At 46.7% G+C, this 24005-nt stretch overlaps 1 protein-coding gene across 4 annotated transcripts in view; it reads right to left on the reverse strand.

The window, feature by feature from the left end:
- The window catches only part of LOC121272712 (RAC-beta serine/threonine-protein kinase), a 103853-nt gene that overhangs the window by 38000 nt on the left and 41848 nt on the right, over positions 1–24005 (reverse strand). The window contains exon 1 of one of the 4 annotated variants that reach the window (XM_041179479.1): positions 10284–10422. The exons of the other annotated variants lie outside the window; for them this stretch is intronic. The gene's annotated coding sequence lies outside the window, so the exon portion shown is untranslated. Of the gene's footprint in view, positions 1–10283; positions 10423–24005 lie in introns of those variants that run through there. 4 annotated transcript variants of the gene reach the window in all.

Here is a 24005-nt window from a genome sequence, read left to right on the forward strand (position 1 = left end):
TAACAAAGGCCGACTGGACTGGTTCACCAGCCTGTCCCACGAGCAGCCACGACTAAAACCCTTCACCCCTCTCACCCACCCCCTGCAGCCATGTCACCTCCTAGGAAAGTTAAACAAAAATCAACCAGAGAGAGAGAAAAAAAGTGATTTAAAAAAAAAATAAGCCATTAAGATCACTGCATTCACCATACTGCTGGTTGCAAGGGAGGGGGAGATTGGCAATGGATGAGGGGGGGGGGGGGTGGTTTCTTCACGGTAAGTCCCTCCCTGCTCGTTACAACAGCACTGAGACAGCCCAACCTCAATTCACTTGGAGTGGTGGTGGCGGGGGGGGGGGGTCCCTTGCACACAGGTTGGGGGCTGGCTGGAGTGTGGTGTTTGGGTCACCATGGCTCTTGTGGAAGGTGTTGCCTCACCTGCTGAAAGGTGGTCGCTACAGAAGGAAATACAACCCGAGTTACTGGGGGGGTGGGGGGGGAGAAGAATGTTTGTTATCAGGGTCATTGGAATGACAGGCAGTCCGCAGGAGGAGGAGGAGCAGCAGCAGAGAGCACTTGGTTAATAATAAAAAAAAAACACACAACCCCCCCCCCCCCCCCCCGCCCCCCCATTTCATTCAAAGAAGCCCTGTCTGCTCTCTCAGTGGGGGGAAGAGAGGAGGGAAAGATCTCCCCGGCGTCCCGGAGTCAAGGAGCCGAAGAGGGAAGGAGAGAGAGAGAGAGAGAGAGATAGGCGAAGCGATCAGAGACAATAAGCTGGTTACTGTGACAAACTGGCCAGGGGGTTGCTGCAGTTTTGTTTTCCCACCTCGCCCAGCCACAGCAGTACTGACCCACCCTCTCCCTCCAGCTTCTAGCTCTCACCCCTTGAATGTTGGTAAGGTGGAGATCCAAGTACAGTGTCACCTCCTCTCCCCCCCCCCCAATATAATCTAAGTGCGATGACTGGCATTAGTAGTGAGCATGGACAGCCACTGAATAGCTAAGGGTTTTCAAAAGGACAGACAGAAGGAGCTACAGGATATTGTGAAACGCGGCGCACAAGCACTTCATGAACTTTGAGACAACAACGTGACCATGTAAAGTCTGTTTGGAGGAATCGGGGAGAGAGTTCGGATTATGAAAACACAGGAACCGGGCTGCTCTGAAATCTCCCAGTAGATCCACGTCTCTCACACACAAAGTTCCGTATTTAAAAATGCGGGGGACGTGCTACCATACAATGGCAGGTGGTGATGGAGCTGCTGAGGGATGTGGCTGAGGCAACAGAATATATATTAATCCGTGCAAATCACCAGGGTTTCACTAAGAGGGGTTAAGGGGAGCCATGTGGAATTTAACGCCGTGTCCACTTAAATCGGAAATACCCAAAGATCCATAGTTTACCACCCGAGAAGAGGCTATTCGGCCCACTATGTTTATGGGAGCTTTCTGTGCACAAATTTGTTCCTGAGGTAAAGAAAGGTGTGGTATAAATGTGGCTGTTTCATTTCTCATCCCTCTGTGATTGGTCCAATTGCCTATTGAGGGGATGAGAAGAGCAATCTGTGATAGGTTTGCTGAATCCCTGGCTTCCCTTATCTTTCCCAGGCTGTTTGTGGTGGGCAATGCAAACTGAGGGAGGAATAGGAAGTGGTTAGAGACATGGAGATGAATCCAATAGGAAGTGAAGGAAGGGGTTAATACTGCTCTAACAAATGCACATAAAATAAGTTTCAGATAGCTTTGTTTCTTAGAGATCATTTTAAACTACTGACGCCGCCCCCCCCTTCTCTGCTCTCTTCCCAGAGGAGAGTCTTTCCACCAGTGTTAATCTTCTAAATTTACTACAATATATGCTCACAGGGGGAAAAGTACTGAACTTAATGGAGATGTATTCTAATTATCACACAACATTTAGGTGCATTAACCTAAACACAATGATCCCATTGTTATTAGCACCAACAACTGAGTAAGCTGCAGCTTGTACCCACAACCCCACTGACAAATCCCAGAGTGTGGAATTGTTGTGGTTTAGTCAAACAGAGTTCAGTTTTACCTTGCATCCCCCGCACATAAATCCACAATAAACAAATAAGGGGCTTGAAAGCACAGTTGTGATCCTCACACAAAAAGCATTAAAATGCTAAAAATGGAAACACCTTTTCTGCTTTAACAATGACTCACTCTTTCACTGTGACATGTTCCTCTTACACAGAATTCAACCACAGCTTCCAGCTCAAACTCAAAATGCACCATGCGGACTGCTTTGCTTCAGAACAGGAAAACAAAAGATCTGTATTTTTTTTAAGAAGTGATGTTGACTGAAGGGTAAACATTGACCAGAAAACCTCCCGCACTTATTCAAAGAGAGGGCTGTGCCATCTTTCATGTCAGTGGTTCGCAATTTGGGGTCCACGAAATAATCAGTACTGTTGCAGGGTTTTTGCAGAAAAATATTTAGCAAAAGTAGCAGAGAGACTTCTGACATGTATTCCGACAACTTGTGTTTATGTAGCGCCTTTGACATCCCATTGCTTCACAGGAGCGTCATAAACAAAATATAGCGAAGCGGTCTGTGCCCATCAGCAAAATATCCAGGTTTGGGCTGGTAAGAGGCAAGTGGCATTCACGCCACACAAGTGCCAGGCAATGACCATCTCCAACAAGAGAGAATCTAATCATTGCTCAATGACATTCAATGGCACCATCATCACTGAATCCCCTCACTATCAACATCCTGGGGGTTACAGAAACTGAACTAGACCAGACACATAAATACTGTGGCTACAAGAACAGGTAAGAAGCTGGGAATTCTGCAGAGAGAAACTCACCCTCTGGCTCCCAAAGCCTGTCCACCACCTACAAGATACAAGTCAGGAGTGTGATGGAATACTCCCCACTTGCCTGGATGAGTGCAGCTTCCACAATACTCAATAAGCTTGACACCATCCAGGACAAAGCAGCCCTGCTTGATTGGCACCCCATCCACCACCTTCCACATTCACTCCTTCCAACACTGACGTACAGTGGCAGCAGTGTGTACCATCTACAAGATGCACTACAAGTGCAACACACCAAGCCTCCTTAGACAGCACCTTCCGAACCCACGGCCCCTACCATCTAGACAAAAGCAGCAGACACATGGGGACAGTACCATCTGGAAGTTCCCCTCCAAGTCACTCACCATCCTGACTTGGAAATATATCGGCCGTTCCTTCACCGTCGCTGGGTCAAAATCCTGGAACTCCCTCCCTAACAGCACTGTGGGTGTACCTACACCACATGGACTGCAGCGGTTCAAAAAGGCAGCTCACCACCACCTTCTCAAGGGGCAATTAGGGATGGGCAATAAATGCTGGCCCAGCCTGCGAAGCCCACATCCCGTGAATGAATAAGACAAAAATTGACATCAAGCCACATAAGGAGATAATTTGGACAGAAAGCCAAAGTTTTAAGGAGCATTTTAAAAGGAGGGAAGAGAGATGGAGAGGTTTAGGGAGGGAATCCTGGAGCTTATCCACAAAAAGCACCAGGTGTTGGGCACCAAGAAGTTGATCGATGACAGTTCACGAGTGTCTCTCTCACCTGCTGTTCTTCAGTTTTGGGGCGAAACGACACCAAAAGAAAAACATATTTTTGGCGTCCAGAATTTCCTGCCTATAGAAAGTAGCATTATTATTTAGGTGGTACCTGTGATTACAAATCAAATTTGAAAAGGGGCGGGGACATACTTTAATCAAAAAAACGTACAATCACTGCTTCACATCCATTTGACGAGGCCTCAGTTCAACATCTCATCTGAAGGATGGCACATCCGACAGTGCAGCACTCCCTCAGCAGCGCATGGAAGAGTCAACTGCAACTGTGTGCTCAAGTCCCTGGAGTGGGATTGAGCCCACAACCTTGAGGCCTGGCTGGGGGCGGGGAGTGGGGGAGGTGGAGAGCCAAGGTCTGAGCAGGTTGAGAAGAGCCTAACTGAGCAAAGGCCCACAACACTGGACCGCACTCAGTTTGTGGCGTCCCTCAGTAACATTCCAACATTTTGTTTCATTAGCTGCCTCTCAAGTGTTTACCAAGCTCAATCGCCAACTGAAGCGTGCAGTTGTAAATTGAACAGGTACAACTTGAAACAACTGTATGAGTTCCAACCCCATTGTGGCAAATTGAGAGACTGCATTCATTTTTCTTGTCCATTCATGGGACTTGAGCATCACTAACAAGGTCAGCATTCCCTACAAGAAGGTGAGCCTGGTAATTAATTTATGGATTGAAAAAATAAATGACCATTTGTTGCTGTTGGATAAAGTGCCTCATGCAGAACAATGGTGGCACAGATTTAATAAGCCAAACTGCTCTACCTTTGTCAGTGAGGGGGTTAAGTGTTGGATATTGAATCTTGTGTTTTAAAATCTCAACCGTTTCAGGAAAGGGTGCCTGTCCAGTCTGGGACAATACCTGCAGTGTGTACCATCTACAGAGTACACTGCAGCAACTCGCCAAGACTCCTTCGACAGCACTTAGCAAACCCATGATCTTTATCACAGAGAAAGACAATGGCAGCGGGTGCATGGGAATGCCATCACCTCCAGATACTGGCCCAATCCACGCACGGAAATATATTGCAGGTTCCTTCATTATCAGTGGGTTAAAATTCTGGAGCTCCCTACCCAACTGCACTATGGGAACACCTTTACCATGTGGACTGTAGTGGTTCAAGGTGGTGGTGGTGGTGAGCCACTGCCTTCAAGGGAGACTAGGAATGGGCAATAAATGATTTCGTTGCTAGCGATGCCCATTTCCCAAAAGTGAATGCAAAGCCCCAAACTAAGTTGGCCTAGCAGCACCTACTCAAGAGTCATTTGGGATGCGCAATGAATCCAGAGTCATCAGTGTTCCTGGGATGAAGGAAAAAGGACTTCATTCGGAAAGTAGGGCCACAGGATAGACCCACTTCCCATGCCAGTGACAAGTACAGCACAATTTGGACCTCAGTGAATGAGAGTACACTGCCTTCAGAAACTATAGTAGAAATACTTCAGAAAATTCACTTTGTCTGAAAGGATCACATCATGTGTGTTTTCCTTACAGTCCAGTAATGAAATGTGCAGAAACAATCCTCCAGAAACAAAAGCAAAAAATGTCGGAAATACTCAGCAGGTCAGGCAGTAACTGTGGAGCAAGAAACAGACTTAATGTTTCAGGTCGCGTGACCTTTCATCAGAACAGTTTTGATGAAAGGTCACTAAACCCAAAAGGTTAACTGTTTCCCACTCAGATTTCCAGCATCTGCATTACCTTGCATTAATGTATAATTCTCCATGCTTGCAGTTAGATCAGTAGCACAGTCTGTTCCTGACAGAGGGTCTTTGATAATCACTTCAAATCACAACCAGACCATAAAAGCGGCGAGAGAAGGCGAGAGGTCAGGGCTACTAAAGCAGTGAGAGTGCACAGTAAGAGTTCAGAGCCACATTCAGAAACCAAAACCAAGACCAAGACCAAGACGTAACATCACAGTGAGGTTGCAAGTTAGTTCGTTGTTGAGTATCGCTGCTTAGTGACTGAGTCTAAACAGATTAAAAACAATAAAAACATTAATATTAAGTAACAAGTGACAAGCTGGTATGTTTTATTTTTAAGTAAGGTTTATTATGACTAGTAAGGAGTGTTTAGTATTAGTAGGATTTATCAATATTAGTAAGGTTTATTAACAGCAGTAAGGTTTAAGTTTTATTAGCAATAGTACAGTTAACTAAATAAATAAATAAATAAATAAATAGAGAAATGGCTGGGCTGCTCTGACCTCCACAGTGCACACCCTGTGCTGTGTGGGAACCCCACGACACTTCCCATGTCTTGGATAACCATTTGTGCAGGAAGCGCCATCAGTTGCAGCAGCTTGAACTCCAGGTTTTGGAACTTGAACAGCAGCTGACACCCAGGAAGTTGAGAGCTTTGTGGATAACATGTTTATAGATGTCGTCACCCCACAGTTTAAAAGCACGCAGGGACAGAAGGAATGGGTGATCACCAGGTAGTCACAAAGGAACAGGCAGATAGTGCAGGAGTCCCCTGAGTGCATGCCACTCTCCAGCCAGGGTTCAGTTCTAAATACTAATGAAACGGATAGTTCATCTGGGGAATGCAGTCAGAGCTAAGTCCACGGCACCACAGGTGACTCAGATGTACAGGGGGATACAAGGAAGACTGGAAAAACAATAGTGATAGGTGATTCATTAGTTAGTGGAATAGGCAGGTGTTTCTATGGCTGCAGACATGAATCCAGGGTGGTGTGCTGCCCCTCTGGTGCTAGGGTAAAGGATATCATTGAACATCTGCAAAGCACCCTGGCAGTGGTGGGGCTGGGGAGGGGGGGGGGGGGGGCACTGAACAGCCAACAGTTGTTGGATATGAGCGACAAAAGGTAGAAAGAGGGATGTGGTCCTACAGTCTGAATTTAGGGAGCGAGGTAGGAAATTAGCAAACAGGGGCTTAAAAGTAGTAACCTCTGGATCACTCCCAAGTGGGTATAGGAATAGGAAGATAAAGTAGATGAATGTGTGTCTGGAAAGATGGTGCAGGAGGGAGGGCTTCTGATTCTTGGGACATTGAGAGTGGCTCTAGAGGAGATGGAACTCCTACAGGTCGGATGGGCTGCATCTAAATAGAACTGGGACCGGATTCCTCGAGGGGCATATTGGAGAGAATTTAGACAAACTTGGCAGGGGTGTTAGAAGCAAGAAATAATATCAGAGAGGAATATCAAGGTGCACAGAATACTGGGACAGATAGATAGCAGTAGAATAGAGAATAGTAAGTTAATAGGTGGGGTCAGCATAAGGGAGAAAATAACAAAGTCTAAATCAGGGTTATGTTTGTGGTAAATAAGACTGATAAGTTACAGGTGCAGATTGCCATGTGAAAATCTGATGTTGTGGCTATAACAGAGACCTGGTTCAAAGATGGGCAGGACTGCATATTAAATATTCCTGGATACAAGGTTTTCAGGAACGATAGGAAAGGAAGAAAATGGGGAAAGAGGGGTGGCAGTATTCATTAAGGAGAACTTAGCAGTGCTGGAGAGAAAGGATCTCCCAGAGGGGTCAAGGACAGAACTATTTGGATGGAGCTAAGGAACAAAAAAATTGCTCAGTGTAGCCTAAAGGCCACCAAGTAGTGGGAAAGATGTAGAGGAACAAATTTGCAAGGAAATTATGGAGAAGTGAAAAACTTATAGTTATAATGGGGGACTTTAATGTACTGAATATAGATTAGGATAGTAGTACTGCAAAAGGGCAGAGAGGGGCAGGAGTGCCTAGAGCAAGTTCTGGAAATTTTTCTACAATAGTATGTTTCCAATCAATGAAAGGATGAGGCACAGCTGGGTCTGGTTCTTGGGGATGTGCCAGTGGATCAAGTGTCAAGTAGGAGAACATTTAGGGGATAGTGATTGTGTGTCACAACATTTAGGCTGACTATGAAAAAGGACAAAGAACAGCAGACTAAGAATAATTAACTGGGGAAAGCCAACTTCAATAGGGTAAGAATGGACCTGGGCCAAGTCAAAGGTTGGCAGAGAGGTAAAGAAGAGTAACTGAACAATGGGATACTTTCAAAGAAGAGATAATTCAGGCACAGTCAACGTATATTCCCTCAAAAAGGAAAGGTAGAGCAAACAAATCTGGAGCTCCCTGGATGACAAAAGAGATAGAAATTAAGATAAGGAAGAAAACCTGTGCTTATGACAGATGTCAAGTAGAAAATACAATTGAGAGCCTGGCTGAATATATAAGGTTCAAAGTGGAAGTGAAAAAGCAAGTAAGAGAAACAAAGAGGGAGTATGAAAAGAGACTGGCAGCCAACATGAAAGGGAATCCCAAAATATTTTATAGGCATATAAATAGTAAAAGGGTGGTAAAAAGAGGAACCAAAAAGGGGATTTTTGCATGGAGGCAGAGGGCATAGCTGAGTTATTAAATGAACATTTTGCATCTGCCTTTACCAAGGAAGATATTGTGACCCAGGCCATTGTGAAAGGAGGAGTTAAAATTGACACGGTGGTATTAGATACGCTGTCTATTCTTAAAGTGGATAAAGCACCAGGACCGGATGAGGTGCATCCAAGGGTACTGAGTGAAGTGAGTGAGAGTGGAAATGCAGAGGCACTGGCCATCATTTTTCAGTCTTCCTTAAGAGGACTGGAGAATTGCAAATGTTACACCCTTGTTCAAAAAAGGGTGTAAGGAAAAGTCCAGCAACAGGCCAGTCAGTTTAACTTCGGTAGTGGGGAAACTTCTAGAAGCAATAATTCAGGACAAAATGAATAGTCGCATGAACAAATGTGGGCTAATTAAGGAAAGCTTGTATGGGTTTAAGAGGAAATCTTATTTAACTAACTTGCTGGAGTTTCTTTTTTGAAGAGTTAACAGAGAGGGTCGATGAGGGCAATACTGTTGACGTGGTGTACCTGAACTTCCAAAAGGCATTTGATACAGTGCCACACAACAGACTTGCAAGCACAGTTATAGCTCAGAGAATAAAAAGGACAGTAGCAACATGGATATTAAATTGGCCGAGTGGCAGGGGACAGAGAATGGTGGTTAATGGATGTATTTTGGACTGGAGGAAGGTTTGTAGTGAAGTTCCCCAGGAGTCAGTGTTTGGACTCTTGCTTTTCCTGATATAATTAATGACCTGGGCCTTGTTGTACACGGTACAATTTCAAAGTTTGCAGATGATACAAAACTTGAAAGCATTGTGAACTGGGAGGAGGATTGTGTAGAACTTCAAAAGGACAAAGACAAGTTGGTGGAATTAGTGGACAGGTGGCAGATGAAGTTCAATTCAGAGAAATGTGAAGTGAATCAGATTGGAGGAAGAACATTGAGAAACAGTATAAAATAAAAAGTACAACTCTAATGGGGGTGCAGGAGCAGAGGGATTGGGATGTAGAAATGCAGAAGTCATTGAAGGTGGCAGGACAAGTTGAGAGAGTGGTTAATAAAGTGTACGGTATCTTGGGTTTTATTAATAGGGCCATACAGTGCAGGGGCAAGGTTATGTTGAACTTGTTAAAGACACTAGTTTGGCCTCAGCTGGAGTAGTGTGTTCAGTTCTGGGCTCTGCGCTTTAGGAAGGATGTGAAGGCATTAGAGAGGGTGCAGAAAAGATTGATGAGACTGGTTCCTGGGATTGGGAACTTCAGTTATGGAGATAGATTGGAGAACATGGGACTGTTTTCTCTGGAGAAAAGAAGGCTGAGAGGATATTTGATAAAGGTATTCAAAATCAGGAGGTGTGTTAACTGTTCCCACTTGTGAAAGGATCAAGGACAAGAGAGCACTGATTTAAAATAATTGGCAAACGTAGTAATGATATGAGAAAAGCATTTTCACGCAGCGAGTGGTCAGGGTTAGAATGCACTACCTGAGTGTGGTAGAGGTGAAGCATTCAAAAGGGAATTAAAATGTTATCTGAAAAGGAAGAATGTGCAGGGTTATGGGGAGAAGGCAGGAGGATGGCAGTAAGTGAGTTGCTCATTTGGAGAGCTGGTGCAGACACGATGGGCCAAATGGCCTCCTTCCACACCATAACAATTCTGTGATTCAGACCAGAGCCGTTTGGTGAAAAATCTCTTAGTGCTGGGAAAGTGGCCTCTTGCGCCACATCACATGGATGAAACTAGACTATATGGAATGAATCAATAAAAGAACAAACTTGCATTTACATAGCGCCTTTCACAACCTTGGGATTTCAAGCCACTTTTACAGCCAATGAAGTAGTTTTGAAGAGTAGTCACTGTTGCAGTGTAGTAAGCTCAGTTGCCAATCTGCACACAGTAAGCCTTCACAAACAACAATGTGTTAATGAGTAAACTGTCTTGTTACTAAAATGACGTTGGTTGAGAAATTGGACACCACGGAGAACTCCCTGCTTCTCTTCAAAATAGTGCCAGTGGATCTTTTACACATTCCTAAAAGGGCATCAGGCCCTCAGTTTAATGCCTCATCTGAAATTCAGCACCTGACAGTGCAGCAGTCCCTCAGCACTGCTCCGAGTGTGTCAGTTTAGATTTTGTGCTCAACTCTCTGGAGTGATACTTGAACCCACAACTTGCTGACTCAAAGGCGAGAGTGCAACACCCTAACATCTAAACCTCGAACAAACATCCTTTTAGAAAACAGAAAACCCCTTTAATTAGGCCCTAAAACACTTCTAAACGCAACAGTAATGAAGTAAAGCAACCCTTTTGTACTTGAACCATGGGTGACACAATGAGGGACCCAGACACGCTAAGAATACCTGCATTGATTGGCCAACCCGATCCAGTGCTGAAGACCATTCGGATCAACGTGTTCTTGAGGTCCTGGACAACATGCTCGTAGGGAGACAGAACTCATTTCCTGGAGTCCAAATGTGCCTAAAAAGTCATAGCAGCAGCAGCAACAAGGCTGTGAGAGTGAAACTTGACGCAGGGGTGTTCGGGGTGAAGGTGCAAAGAATGTCAGCCGTCGGCAAGGGGCAGAAGGGTGAAGACACTGTTCTTTAGCGCAAAACCTTGGCAGCCCCTCAGTCTGAGAATCCCACAGACCCGACTCAAGCTGGAAGCATCTCCCGAGCTGAGTTCTGTTCACGGTGCAAACATAATCCTCGCAATCCTCCGTGGCCGGGTAGCTGGAACGCTCGCTCGGGCAAACGCTCCGGACCCGAACACAAACACGGACCGGGTTTTCGACGCCAACCGCAGCCGAGTTCTCCCGGTGCTCTAGCCCTCTGCACGCATCGAAAAAGAGGAAATGCAGCATTTTCATTTTCTAACAAGTCACCACATCCTATGCAGTTCCTGGATTTAACGCATCAAACATTGCAAAAAGCTTACTATATAAAGCACTGCGAGCAAGGTGCTGTATTAAACACGCCGCACACAGCAGGCCACGCCAACACGCCGCGCGGTATCGGATCACGTAGACACGCTGTGCGTGTGTCGGAAAGTGAGCTTCACAGATCCCCTCACAACTAATTAAAAGGCATAATGGTCAAAATCTCTCACTGGAAGTTCCCTCTTTTTCCCCAAAAGGACAATTTCCTTTGTCGATAATTTAAAAACAAAACCTACATTTCCTCTTGCTTTGCTTTCTACTAATTATACACTTTAACACTAAAAACGGTAGATTGTGCCGAGCTTGTAGGTCTCCGCTTCAAGACTCGCAGCCCACTGCCAGGCTGTGAGATTCAAACTCATACCATATGAAACCATCCCATCTGAAACCACCAAACACAACATCCCACTGTCTGCACACCACCATTGCCAGTGACTGTGCTGCAGGTATATATGCCTGGAATCTTGCTACAGGTTATGTGCGTGATCACTGCCCAGTGCAGCACTCTTGTGCAGTTGAAACATCCATTGCTAATCCAGATCTGAGTCTTGTGGGCCGCTCTCAGCCAAGGCTGCAACGAGGACCCTACTCCTGGTCATCATCCATCCATTGGCATTGGCCTAGATGGGCTGAATGGACTCCTCTTGCATTGCAACCTGTGATCCATGATGGAGAGCATCTATGGTGCACCCATTATCAAATAGCCCCTCACTCCCCTTGCAGGCAAAGCAAGAGGACAACTGACAGTCACAGAACTGTAACCCAGCAAGAATCAACACCTTCCGACTGATTGAGAGGACATGTGAAAGACTACACCAATCAGAACAGGTTAACAACAATCTGGCAAATATTTTGACTTGGATCTGGATACAGCAGTTCATATGCCAGCAAGTCCCATGGCCTTTACTCCAACAGCTTATCGTACAATCATACAGTGCAGAAGGAGACCATGTGCCCATCATGCCTCTTTAAAAGAGCTATCCCATTAGAGCAAATCACCTCATACATATGTACGTATATATGAATTAAGAGGAGAAGGCCACTCAGCCCCTCGAACCTGCTCTGCCATTCAAGATCATGGCTAATCTGAACGTAACCGTAGCCCCATATTCCTACCTACCCTCTGATAACCTTTTACCCCCTTGCTAATCAAGAATCTATCAACCCTACCTTAAAAATATTCAAAGACTCTGTTTCCACTGCCTTTTGGGGAAGAGAGTTCCAAAGACACTCAATCCTCAGAAAAAAATTTCTCATCTCTGTCTTAAATGAGAAACCCTTTATTTTTAAACAGTGACCCCTGTTCTAGATTCTCCCACAAGTGGAAACATCCTCTCCACATCCACCCTGTCAAGATCCCTCAGGATCTTAAAGGTTTCAGTAAAGTCGCCTCTTACTCTTCTAAATTCCAGTGGATACAAGCCTAACCTGCCAACCTTTCCTCATAAGACAACCTGCCCATTCCTGGCATTAGCTTAGTAAACCTTCTCTGAACTGAAGGAGACCAGTACTGTACACAGTACTCCAGATGTGGTCTCACCAGTGCCCTGTATAACTGAAGCATAACCTCCCTACTTATGTATTCAATTCCCCTTGCAATAAATGATAACATTCTATTAGCTTTCCTAATTACCTGCTGTACCTGCGTACTAACCTTTTGTGTTTCATGCACTAGGACACCCAGGTCCCTCTGAATCTCAGAGCGCTGCAATCTCTCGCCATTTAGATAATAAGTTTCCTTTTCAATCTTCCTGCCAAAATGAATGATTTCACATTTGCCCACATTATATTTCATTTGCCAGATCTCATCCCACTCACTTATGTCACTTTGTAGCCTCCTTATATCCTCTTCATAATTTACTTTCCTACGTATCTTTGTGTCTATGCAAATTTAGCCACCATTCCTTCAGTCCCTTCATCGAAGTCATTTATGTAAAAAGTTGAGGCCCCACTCGTCACATCCTGCCAACCAAAAAAAAGACCGATTTATGCCAACACTCTGCTTCCTGGTAGCTAACCAATCTTCTATCCACGCCAATATATGTTACCCCCTACAACATGAGCTTTTATTTTCTGCAATAACCTTTGATGTGGCACTTTATCAAACGCCTTCTGAAAATCTAAGTACAGTACATCCACCGGTTCCCCTTTATCCATAGTACATGTGACTCCTTCAAAGAACTCCAATAAATTTGTGAAACATGATTTCCCTTTTACAAAACCATGTTGACTCTGCCTGATTGCCTTGAATTTTTCTGAATGTCCTGCTGTAACATCTTTAATAATAGCTTCTAACATTTTCCCTATGACAGATGTTAGACCAACTGGCCTATAGTTTCCTGCTTTCTGTCTCCCTCCCTTTTTGAATAAAGGAGTTATATTTGTAGTAAAAGGCTTTTTCCCAAAACCCTGCAATTTACCCTTTTTAAGAATTTATCCATCTCCCTTTTGAAAGTTATTATCGAATCTGCTTTCAGGTAGTACGCCCAGATCATCATAGCTCACCGATTAAAACAAAATTCTTCTCATCTCGCCTGTGGTTCTTTAGCCAATTAACCTAAATCTGTGTCCCCTGGTTACTGACCCTCCTACCAGTGGAGGCAGTTTACTTACTCTTAACTCATTCTTTTTGAAGACCTCTATTAAATTAAGCCCTTGACCTTCTCTGCTCAAAGGAGAACAATCCCAACAAGTAACCAGTTTCTCCTTTCCCCTCCTGTAGTAGGGACAGGGAAGACAGTGTCAATGTCTTATTAATTACATTGTTAACGACCAATGGCAATCATTTTGTTAAATAGCAATTGCATTATTAAACAAGTGAGGGGGATTGGTACATGTATATGGGGACAGCTGGAACACTGAGGGGAGGGACTGGGAGAGTCTGTGACTTTTCTTTGCTGAATTGGAAGTAAACCTGTTTAAAAGGTACAGGCTAGCTTCAGACTCATTCTTCCTCAACATACAACTACTGGAACTAATCAGACAGGTGGGGTGCTTCCAGCGTTAGGAGGAGGGGAGGGAAGGGACTGCTGGGTTTCTGGATGAAGGGGGGGGACCCCATCAGTCCCCTGATACTGACTTATCCCCTCCCTTGCTATCGCAGCCTGTACCACTCCACCAGGACTTCACACTCCCCCTCTCCAAGTGGGCTAACTATTGTTTGGACCATTCGCACATTTACAAGCTTTCCTGTATATGGCTTTTAGTCCATTAATTTCTCTCATCCTGCCTCATTTTGTCTCCCGGTATTATCACTTTTGCTAACGAACTGCCCTCATGTACCTAACCCAGCCACTTTATAGTTCTCGTATTCTCATTGTTATTTTCCTCTGGCTCTGCTCTGACCTATGAGCCGATCGACAACACGAGTCCCAATGAAGGGTCCTGTCTGAGACGATCATATTTTCCTTCTCATAACAGACCGTGCCTTGACTGGAACATTTCCAGCATTTTCCATCGTTTTTCTTACGGATTTCCAGCGCCTGCGCTATTTTGGGGTTTTGTTTTAATGTTACGTAACAAGCGGGTCTTACAATCGGGTTTCTAAATGCTTCTACTGCAACCACGTTTAGGGTAACAGATTTCAGTAAAAATTGCAACTTTATCAGGGAATCAAGTCACTACCCCCAAATGGACAATGAGTCAATTAACACATACTGCTGATTCATTAGAAACTGAAAACCTTGTTACTGCATCTCTGCTGATGTTAATAATCCACCCTCAACAACAGCTTGCAATTCTGCAAGAAATAAAAGCAAAGTAGGCCTACAGCCCCTTGAGCCTACTCTGCCATTCAATAAAATCATGGCTGAACCTCCTCCCTCAATGGCACTGTCTCTCCCCAAATTCCTTCAGTTCCCTTCAGTCTGTCCCCAGGCGTTGTTTTATCTCTGCCTTTTAGCCTTTTTCGATCCCTTCCCCCCACCCCATCCACAATAGGGCTATCTGTAATAAAAACAAAATACTGCGGATGCTGGAAATCTAGGACAAAAAGCAAAAATACCTGGAAAAACTCAGCAGGTCTGACAGCATCTGCGGAGAGGAGCACAGTTAACGTTTCGAGTCCGAATGACTCTTCATCAGAACTAAGGAAAAATAGAAAAGAGGTGAAATATAAGCTGGTTTAAGGGTGGGGGGGGGGGGGTTGGGACACAGAGCTGGAAGATGGCCACTGATCGGTGGAGATTGCTAAAGGATGTCATAGACAAAAGGACAAAGAGGTGTTGATGGTGGTGATATGTGCTAAGAAATGTGCTAATGGGGACATTAAGGGTGGAAAGCAGGATGTGCAAGGTACAGATAGCCCTAGTGGGGGTGGGGTGATTGAAATAGGCTAAAAGGTAGAGATAAAACAATACATTTAAAAATAATGGAAATAGGTGGGAAAAGAAAAATATATATAAATTATAGGAAAAAGGGGGATTGGAAAGGGGGTGGGGAAAGAGGAGAGTTCATGATATAAAGTTATTGAACTCAATATTCAGTCCGGAAAGCTGTAAAGTGCCTAGTCGGAAGATGAGGTGCTGTTCCTCCAGTTTGCGTTGAGCTTCACTGGAACAACGCAGCAGGCCAAGGACAGACATGTGGGCTTGAGAGCAGGGTGATGTGTTGAAATGGCAAGCGACAGGGAGGTCTAGGTAATGCTTGCGGACAGACCGAAAGTGTTCCGCAAAGCGGTCACCCAGTCTGCGTTTGGTCTCTCCAATGTAGAAGAAACCGCATTGGGAGCAACGAATACAGTAGACTAAATTGAGGGAAGTGCAAGTGAAACGCTGCTTCACTTGAAAGGAGTGTTTGGGCCCTTGGACGGTGAGGAGGGGGGAATTAAATGGGCAGGTGTTGCACCTTCTGTGGTTGCATGGGAAGGTGCCATGAGAGGGGGTTGAGGTGTAGGGTGGGATGGAGGAGTGGACCAGGGTGTCCCAGAGGGAATGATCCCTGTGGAATGCCGCCGCGGGAGGGGGGGTTGTGAAGAGAAGATGTGTTTGGTGGTGGCATCATGCTGGAGTTGGCGGAAATGGTGGAGGGTGATCCTTTGAATGCGGAGGCTGGTGGGGTGATAAGTGAGGACAAGGGGGACCGTATCGTGGTTCTGGGAGGGAGAGGAAGGTGTGAGGGCGGATGTCCAGGAGATGGGCCGGACACGGTTGAGGGCTCTGTCAACCACCGTGGGTGGAAAACCACACAAATAAAACATCTGGGCCAGGGTTTCCCGGTGGTCAGCGGGCTCAGCGGGTGGGCCCAGGAGTGGCCGCAGAAGCGACCTCCACCCACGATGGGGGCCCGGCCACAATTTGACGCTGGGCCGGCCAATTAAGGCCCACCCAGCATGAAACACGCTCTGCAGTGCTGCCTGTTGGGGGTTTGGGTTGTGGAGGTGGGGTGGGGAGCGGCGGACTGTCTATCACCAGAAATTGAGACTGAGAGGTCAAGGAAGGGAAGGGAAGGGAAGTGTCAGTGATGGACCACGTGAAATTCATGGAGGGGTGGAAATTGGAAGCAAAATTAATACATTTTTCCAGATCCAGACGAGAGCATGAAGTGGCACAGAAGCAATCATCGATGTACCGGAGAAAGAGGTGTGGGAGGGGCCCTGAGTAGGACTGGAACAAGGAATGTTCCACATACCCCATAAAGAGACAGGTATAGCTGGGGCCCATGCGGGTACCCATAGCCACACCTTTTATTTGGAGGAAGTGAGACAAGTTTAAGGAGAAATTGTTCAGTGAGAGAACAAGTTCAGCCAGATGGAGGAGAGTAGTGGTGGATGGGGATTGTTCAAGGAAGAAGCGGAGAGCCATCAGACCATCCTGGCGGAGGATGGATGTGTAGAGGGATTGGACGTCCATGGTGAAGAGGAGGCGGTTGGGGCCAGGGAACTGGAAATTATTGATATGATGTAGGGCGTGAGAGGAATCACGGATGTAGGTGGGAAGAGACTGGACAAGGGGAGAAAGAATGGAGTCAAATTAGCAAGGAATGAGTTCTGTGGGGCAGGAACAGGCTGACATGATCGGTCCGCCGGGACAGTCCTGTTTGTGGATTTTGGGTAGGAGGTAGAAGCGGGCCGTCCGAGGTACTTTACAGCCTTCCGGACTGAATATTGAGTTCAACAACTTTAGATCATGAACTCTCTCCTCCTTCCCCACCCCCTTTCCGATCCCCCTTTTTCCTATAATTTATATAGATTTTTCTTTTCCCACCTATTTCCATTATTTTAAAATGTATTTTCATCCATTGTTTTATCTCTACCTTTTAGCCTATTTCGATCCCTTCCTCCCACCCAAGTCCCACTAGGGCTATCTGTACCTTGCTCGTCCTGCTTTCTACCCTTAATGTCACCTATTAGCACATTCCTTAAATAATATCACCACCGTCAACACCCTTTTGTCCTTTTGTCTGTGACATCTTTTGGTTATCTCCACCTATCAGTGGCCCTCTATCCGGCTCTACCTGTCCCACCCCCCCGCCCCCCTCCTTAAACCAGCTTATATTTCACCTCGTCTATTTTTACTTAGTTCTGTTGAAGAGTCTTACGGACTCGAAACGTTAACTGTGTTCCTCTCCGCAGATGCAGTCAGACCTGTTGAGTTTTTCCAGGTATTTTTGTTTTTGTCTTCCTTCAGTTCCCTTGTTGTCCAAAAATATATTGTTCTCAGGCTTGCACGCACTTAATGGAATGAGCATCCATAACCCCTGTAGTATAGAAGATTCCAAAGATTCACAACCCATCTCCCCGCTCCCCCAAATGCCAGCCCGAGTGAAGAAATTCCTCATTTCTGTCCTAAACGGCTGACACCTTATCCTGAGACTCGAGAACCACAGGGTAGAGTCTCCAGCTGAGGAAACAGACTCCTAGCATCCACCCTGTCAACCTCCAAAGTCAAGCCATATTGGACTCGAAATGTTAACCATTTCTCTCTCCACAGACGCTGCCGGACCTGCTGAGATTTTCCAGCACTTGCTGCTTTTATTTCAGATTTTCAGCATCCGCAGAGTTTTGCTTTCGTCTACCCCTGTCAATCCCTCTCTGGATCTTGTGCAGTAACGTTTATACAGCGCCTTTAACATAGCAAAACATCCCGAGGTGCTTTCACAGGAACGTGAGCAGATACACCAAGTCACATGAGGAGGAATTTGGACTGGTAAGAGGTTGGTTTTAAGGAGCATCTTAATGAACAAAAAAGAGGTGCAGAGTGGGAGGGGTTCCAGAGCTTAGGGCTCAAGCAGCTGAAGGTACAACAACAACTTACGTCTATGTAGCACTCTTAGCTTAGTAAAATGTCCCATGGTGCTTCACAGAAGCATGACCTGACTAAATTGGATAAGCTATATGAAAGAATGAATGAATTACATTTCTATAGCACCCTTCATGCCCTCAGGGCATTCCAAAGTTAAAACTGGGAGAGGGGCAGGTATTCGTCAGGCTTCAAGGGGAGGCTACTGCCTGGAGAACTCTGACACGGTCAGCTTTCTACCAGGTACAGGGTTATTCACAAGGACACCCCCCCCCCCCCCCCAGTGCTGGGTGCACCCCACCTGCTTCGCCTGCGCGTACTATTCAAGAGAAAGGAGAAACTGTGGTTACTTGTTGGGAGCGTGAGTCTGTGCGCCTTTGCGCATGCGCTCGCCTACGTCCACCACAACCCTGCTCCCCATTCCTTCCCTGCAATATTATACTAAGTTACACAGGCCACAAGTATCCTGTAAGCGGATTGCAAGAGTCTCGTATAGAACAATGTTGGCAGAGGGGGCAGCGAGAGACAGGGAATGAGGATGAGGGAATTGCAGGGTTTGAAATGGGAACAATGTGGGGGAATTGTGAAGAGTGGCCAGGGTGGGGGGGGAGAGTGGGGAGAGGAGCCGAATGTATGTGGGCTCAACACTGTGAACAGTTTGTCTGTGAATGACTGGAGAATAGGGAAAGGTGCTACATATCTCAGGGGAGCTGCTGCTTGTTTTCGGCCTTGTGCAAGAGGGGAATGCTTACTGCCTCTCAAAGGCTAAGAAAGGGGGAGTTCCAGCCCTTTATGTCACTGAGGGGGGAGATTGATGCTGCTAAGTCTATAACCTGAGGCCGCGTGCTTGTGGATCTGACTATATGTGTAAAGAGGACGAACATTCAGTCTCAACTTCCTGGTTTACAATAAACAAACACTGGGACAGTCCAGAGTATACTGCCATTCTCTCTCTCCCCTCTACCCCCAATCCCTCTCTCTCTCTCTCACCCTTATTTACACAGCACAGAGATAATGGATTGCAGTGAGTGGCGCTGCCACATTAATTCTGTATCCTGTGTCTGAGATGCAAACAAAGTGACCACTTTAATTACAAAGGCTAAAGGAATTTGGGCTCTGAACTGTGCTGCGGCGCAATTTGCATAACAGTGGCTGGTGAAAAGTTATCACATTGTAATAAAAGGTGGGGGGGGGGGTGGAGTGGGGGGGGGATTGCTACATAACTCAACTGACACACATCAACTGAAACGCAAGGATTGCACTGCAAACCTGCACTTCCCTCATCAGCCAGACACACACTGACCTGCAGCCATGTGTGGGTGCCCTCTTTCCCCCTCATCCTGGGCGGCTGCTCAGCTCGGCAGAAGAGCCTCGCAGGACAGCGGCACCCACTGCACATGCTCAGAGCCAGATCCCCGGCCAGACAAACAAGTGACGCTCAAAGCAAACACTGGGTCGAGCACAAGGGCACTTGGGGTGGAGAGGGGGGGGGAAGCAAACAAGAGGCAGCAGCAAAGTGAACAGAACCGGCCAACGCCAGCTTTCCACTGCTGCTTTCAAATATTTACCTCTCTGCGGAGAAAGAAAATCGATGCTGCAGGGGGAGTTGTCTGGCCCCTTGGCCTGCCACCTGTCGGGACCTGAAATCACAGGCCACACTCCGCGCTGCAATCCTGCAGATCGAGGCTCATCCCAGCAAAGCCCAAGAGACAGGCTGCGACAATGCGCCTGGGGGAGGGGGGGATGGAGAGAGAGAGACAGAGAGAGATCAAGCGTCGGCTCAGTGAGTTCGCGCTCTCACCTCGAGAGGCAGAACGTTGTGGGGTCACGCCCCGATCCGGTCGAGGCTGACACTCCCGGTGCCGTACTGACAGGGTGCTGCACCGTCAGGAGGTGCCACCTTTTGGATGAGCCTTCAAGGTTGACATCAAGAAGAGGGGCGGGGTGGGTTCTCCCCCAGAGTTGTGGCCCTCACTCAAAGCAAAGTTACAAGGCTCGAGAGAAAGGCATAGACGTTAGCATGTGTGCCAGCTGGGGTTACACTGCAACACTGTCATGGAAACTGGACAATCAAAGAAGCCAAATTTAGAGGCAAGCACCATGGAGGGGGACTTTACATTGTCTTATCCTGTGGCTCGATCCAGTCACATAACCAAAGATCCTACTGTATATTAAGGGGATTTCCCCACTTTGCTGTCACTGTATAAATATAGTTTTACCTCCTTAAACACATCAAGGCACTTCACAGAATTACAGCACAGAAACAGGCCATTCGGTCCAACTAGACCATCCTGGAGTTTAAACTCCACACAAGCCGTCTCACCCTACTTCACTTCACCCTTATAGAACCATAGAAAAGTTTAGGGTGCAGAAAGAGGCCATTCAGCCCATCGTGTCTGTGCTGGCCAAAATGAGAAAAATAAAATAAGCTGATTTTAATCCCACTTTCCAGCACCTGGTCCATAGCCTTGCAGGTTATAGCGCTTCAGGTGCAGATCCAAGTACCTTTTAAATGAGTTGAGCATTTCAGCCTCAACCACCAACTTAGGCAGTGAATTCCAGACCCCCACCACCCTCTGAGTGAAAAAGCTTTTCCTCATGTCCCCTCTAATCCTTCTGCCAACCACCTTAAAACTGTGCCCCCTGGTAATTGACCCCTCAGCTATCAAAATATCTTTCTATTCCTTTCTCTCCTGATGTGGCTTCCCCTCAAATGCATCTTCTGCTTTGCACCTCAACCACTCCATGTTTCTCATACAAATTAGGGAGGAGGTACAGTATAAATCGATGCCTTGCCCGATTAACAGTGTTGGGGATCCACCCGGATACTGGGCATAGGTGATCCAGAATGCCAGTCTCCTTTCTCTCAATCTCCCAAATCAAAAGTCCAAGAAATTGGTAAGCGGATCAAAGGTAATGGGGAGAAGGCGGGAGAATGGGGTTGAGAAACTTTATAAGCCATGATTGAATGGTGGAGCAGACTCGATGGGCTGAATGGCCTAATTTCTGCTCCTATGTCTTATGGTCTAAATGGACAATAAGCTGCAGGAGAGGTAGCTGAAAGTCCAATCAAAGAGAAGGACTTGGGGAGGGTTCTTGGGCTAGGGGAGATAGCAGGACAAAAGGTTAAGAGGGCTCTAGGGAGTGGATGGGAATAAAAGGGAGAGGTGTAATGGAGGCCGGATTAACCTGCCAACAGGAACGCTGGAGGTTACGTGCAGGAGAAATAACACTGGCAAAAGCACACCAGGTACAAAGCTTTAACGCGCAGGAAACACAATGTGAAAGTGTGCACCGAGATTAATACAGGGATACACAATGCACCCCCAGGATATCGGAAAGCCCAACTCAGTCACTCATGTCCCTCAAGAAAGGGAATCTGCCACCCCTATATTAGTCACATGTCACCCAGACTAACTTCAAATGATTAACATGGGGGGCAGGAAGAGTCAATCAGGGATAGGCAATGAAAGCTGCTCCCCAAAGTCCTTGAATGTGCTGCCACCTCCCACACCCATCTTCTTCATATTCAATGTTCCTGGTCAGCCTCCCACCCTCTTTCAACTTCAGTTCACCCAAAGCTTTGTTGCACCTACCCTTTACCATACACAGTCCTGCTAACCCCCCATCCCTGTGCTCGCTGGCCTACTTTGATACCCAGCTCCCCGAATCCCAATGCCTCGGTTCTCATCCTCGTCCTTCAATTCTGCCAGGGCCACCCCGGCGCCGTGACCTCCCCTCCCCCCCCGCCGGCGCCGTGACCTCCCCTCCCCCCGGTGCCGTGACCTCCGCCATTCCCGGCCACTCGTGCATCCCCTTGACCTTCGCTTCAAAGGCAGCCATGGCTTCAGCTGTTCATAGACTGGAATTCCCTCTTCTGCCTGTCTCTCCTTTTTTTAACCCTCCATAAAGCTTAACTCTTTACCTCATTTCCTCCTTTGGCTCAAGCACTGATTTTTCACCTCGTACACTTCTGAGAAGCACCTTGGGACTTTTTTTTTTAAACTTTACAACAAAGAAGGAGGCCATTCAGCCCCTCATGGGCCAGCAGGTTGGCTTTCTCCATTAATGGCAAGACACAATTGCAAGTTGTTGTTGCCTCGAAGGTGTTGTCCACATCCAAATGGCTCTGTCCTCTTTGTGCCAAAGGGGGTAAAAAACCAACCCAGCTCTGGAGGCTTACAGTGAAAGATTGAAAATGGAATACATGAAGTTCCTCTGCTACTGGTTAAGGAAGTGCCCTCAACATTATCAGAAATTCAGAACCACATGTTTGATGCTCCCCCCTAGCCACATCTTCACAGAAGTGAACTTCCTCAGGAAGGACTCCGAGGGCTGATTCTCTATTTCACACCTGCCGGCGTTCAAGCATTCCCAATTTATCCGGGTTGCCTGGGCATGCGGACACGGGCGGAATCAGGCTGGGCCGCGATGCCTCACACAGTGCTCAGTTTCACAGTTCGCACTTGACTGGCCAGGGAAGGTGCTGACGGACACTGCCCATCGGGCCACCCCCTCTAGAGAACGGGCGCCTTCAGAGGCAAAGGAGAAAAATGCCGGGAAAAGACCACCTATCGATCCTTAAACCAGGACACCTCTCACGTTACTTCCGTCCTAACCTCACTCCCTTCACTGACTACCCCCAGCACCAGCTCTGCAATCAGCTCAAAGCAATAAAGAATCACTTCACTTTTTTTCTGCCAAGTGAAACAGGCACACCACGCCATCTTGTAAAAGTCCAAAACACTAGATGCTGGATATGCAATGTTCCAATGCAAAATGGCCACCAAGCCCTTCAATTCTGCACCATATTTCACGCTGAGCCACCTAGTCCAATCCTCTATTCCTGCTTTCTCCCCAATAGCCCTTGATATGGGGTGACCCTCCCCTCCACAACGTCATCCAATTCCCTTAAAAATCTGGTATTTGCTTCAACAATTTTCAGCAGAGAGTTCGGGATTCTAACCATCCTCGACAAAGCTAGGGCTCTGTTAGAAAGGAGCAGACAGCGGGCCAAGAAACGAGGCTGACCGCCAAAGAGCAAGGAGAGTTGGAAGGCAGGAATGGGAGGTGCAACACTGGTGGGAGGCCTGCAACTACACCATGACAGGTAGCTGTTTGTATCAGAAGTTGTCATAAGCGGTAACATAGGCAGTTTCCGTGTGAGGTAAAGCAGTGACCAGTGCTTCCATACTCAACTAATATGCACATGCTAAAGAACCTTGCATCGAGGTCACACACGCGCATGCGCAAACACACACACTCACATGCGCAAACACACACGTGCACACACGCAAACACACACGTGCACACGCGCACACACACACGCGCACACACACACGCGCACACACACACGCGCACACACACACAGCGCACACACACACAGCGCACCAAGAGCCTGCGGGCCCTTTCAAGTGAACATATAGTATCCACTGTAATTTTGGAAGAAGAGCAGGGGAATTCTCCCCAGTGTCCTGACCAATGCCTTCAGCCAGCATCACTAAAAAGAGTGGTACCTTGCTGTGCGTAAAGTATACTTTCCTATCTTACAAACAGTGACTTTACTATATTGGCTGTAAAGTGCTGTGGGGCAAGCTGAGGTTGTGAAGGGTCCTGTATAAATGTAACATCTTTCATTCCTATTCCTAATTCCCCTTTTCAACCTGAAATGGAGCATGGTGGCTTTTCCTCCTGGCTTCTCATCTTTCCAGGGATGATCCAAATCTGACAAGGCAAATGTGGCAGCCAGAGTGTCAGATATAACCTTCACCGCCCCGCCTCCGGACAAAACAGTGCAAGCTTCACAATGCAAGAGAAAAAATAAAAAATCACACCACAGCTAACGGAACACAAAGAAATCCAACATAGATTCCTCCTCCAGAAGCTTCTAAAGGCCCAGATAAAAG

Source organism: Carcharodon carcharias, chromosome 34, assembly GCF_017639515.1.
Source record: "Carcharodon carcharias isolate sCarCar2 chromosome 34, sCarCar2.pri, whole genome shotgun sequence".
Lineage (NCBI taxonomy): Eukaryota > Metazoa > Chordata > Chondrichthyes > Lamniformes > Lamnidae > Carcharodon > Carcharodon carcharias.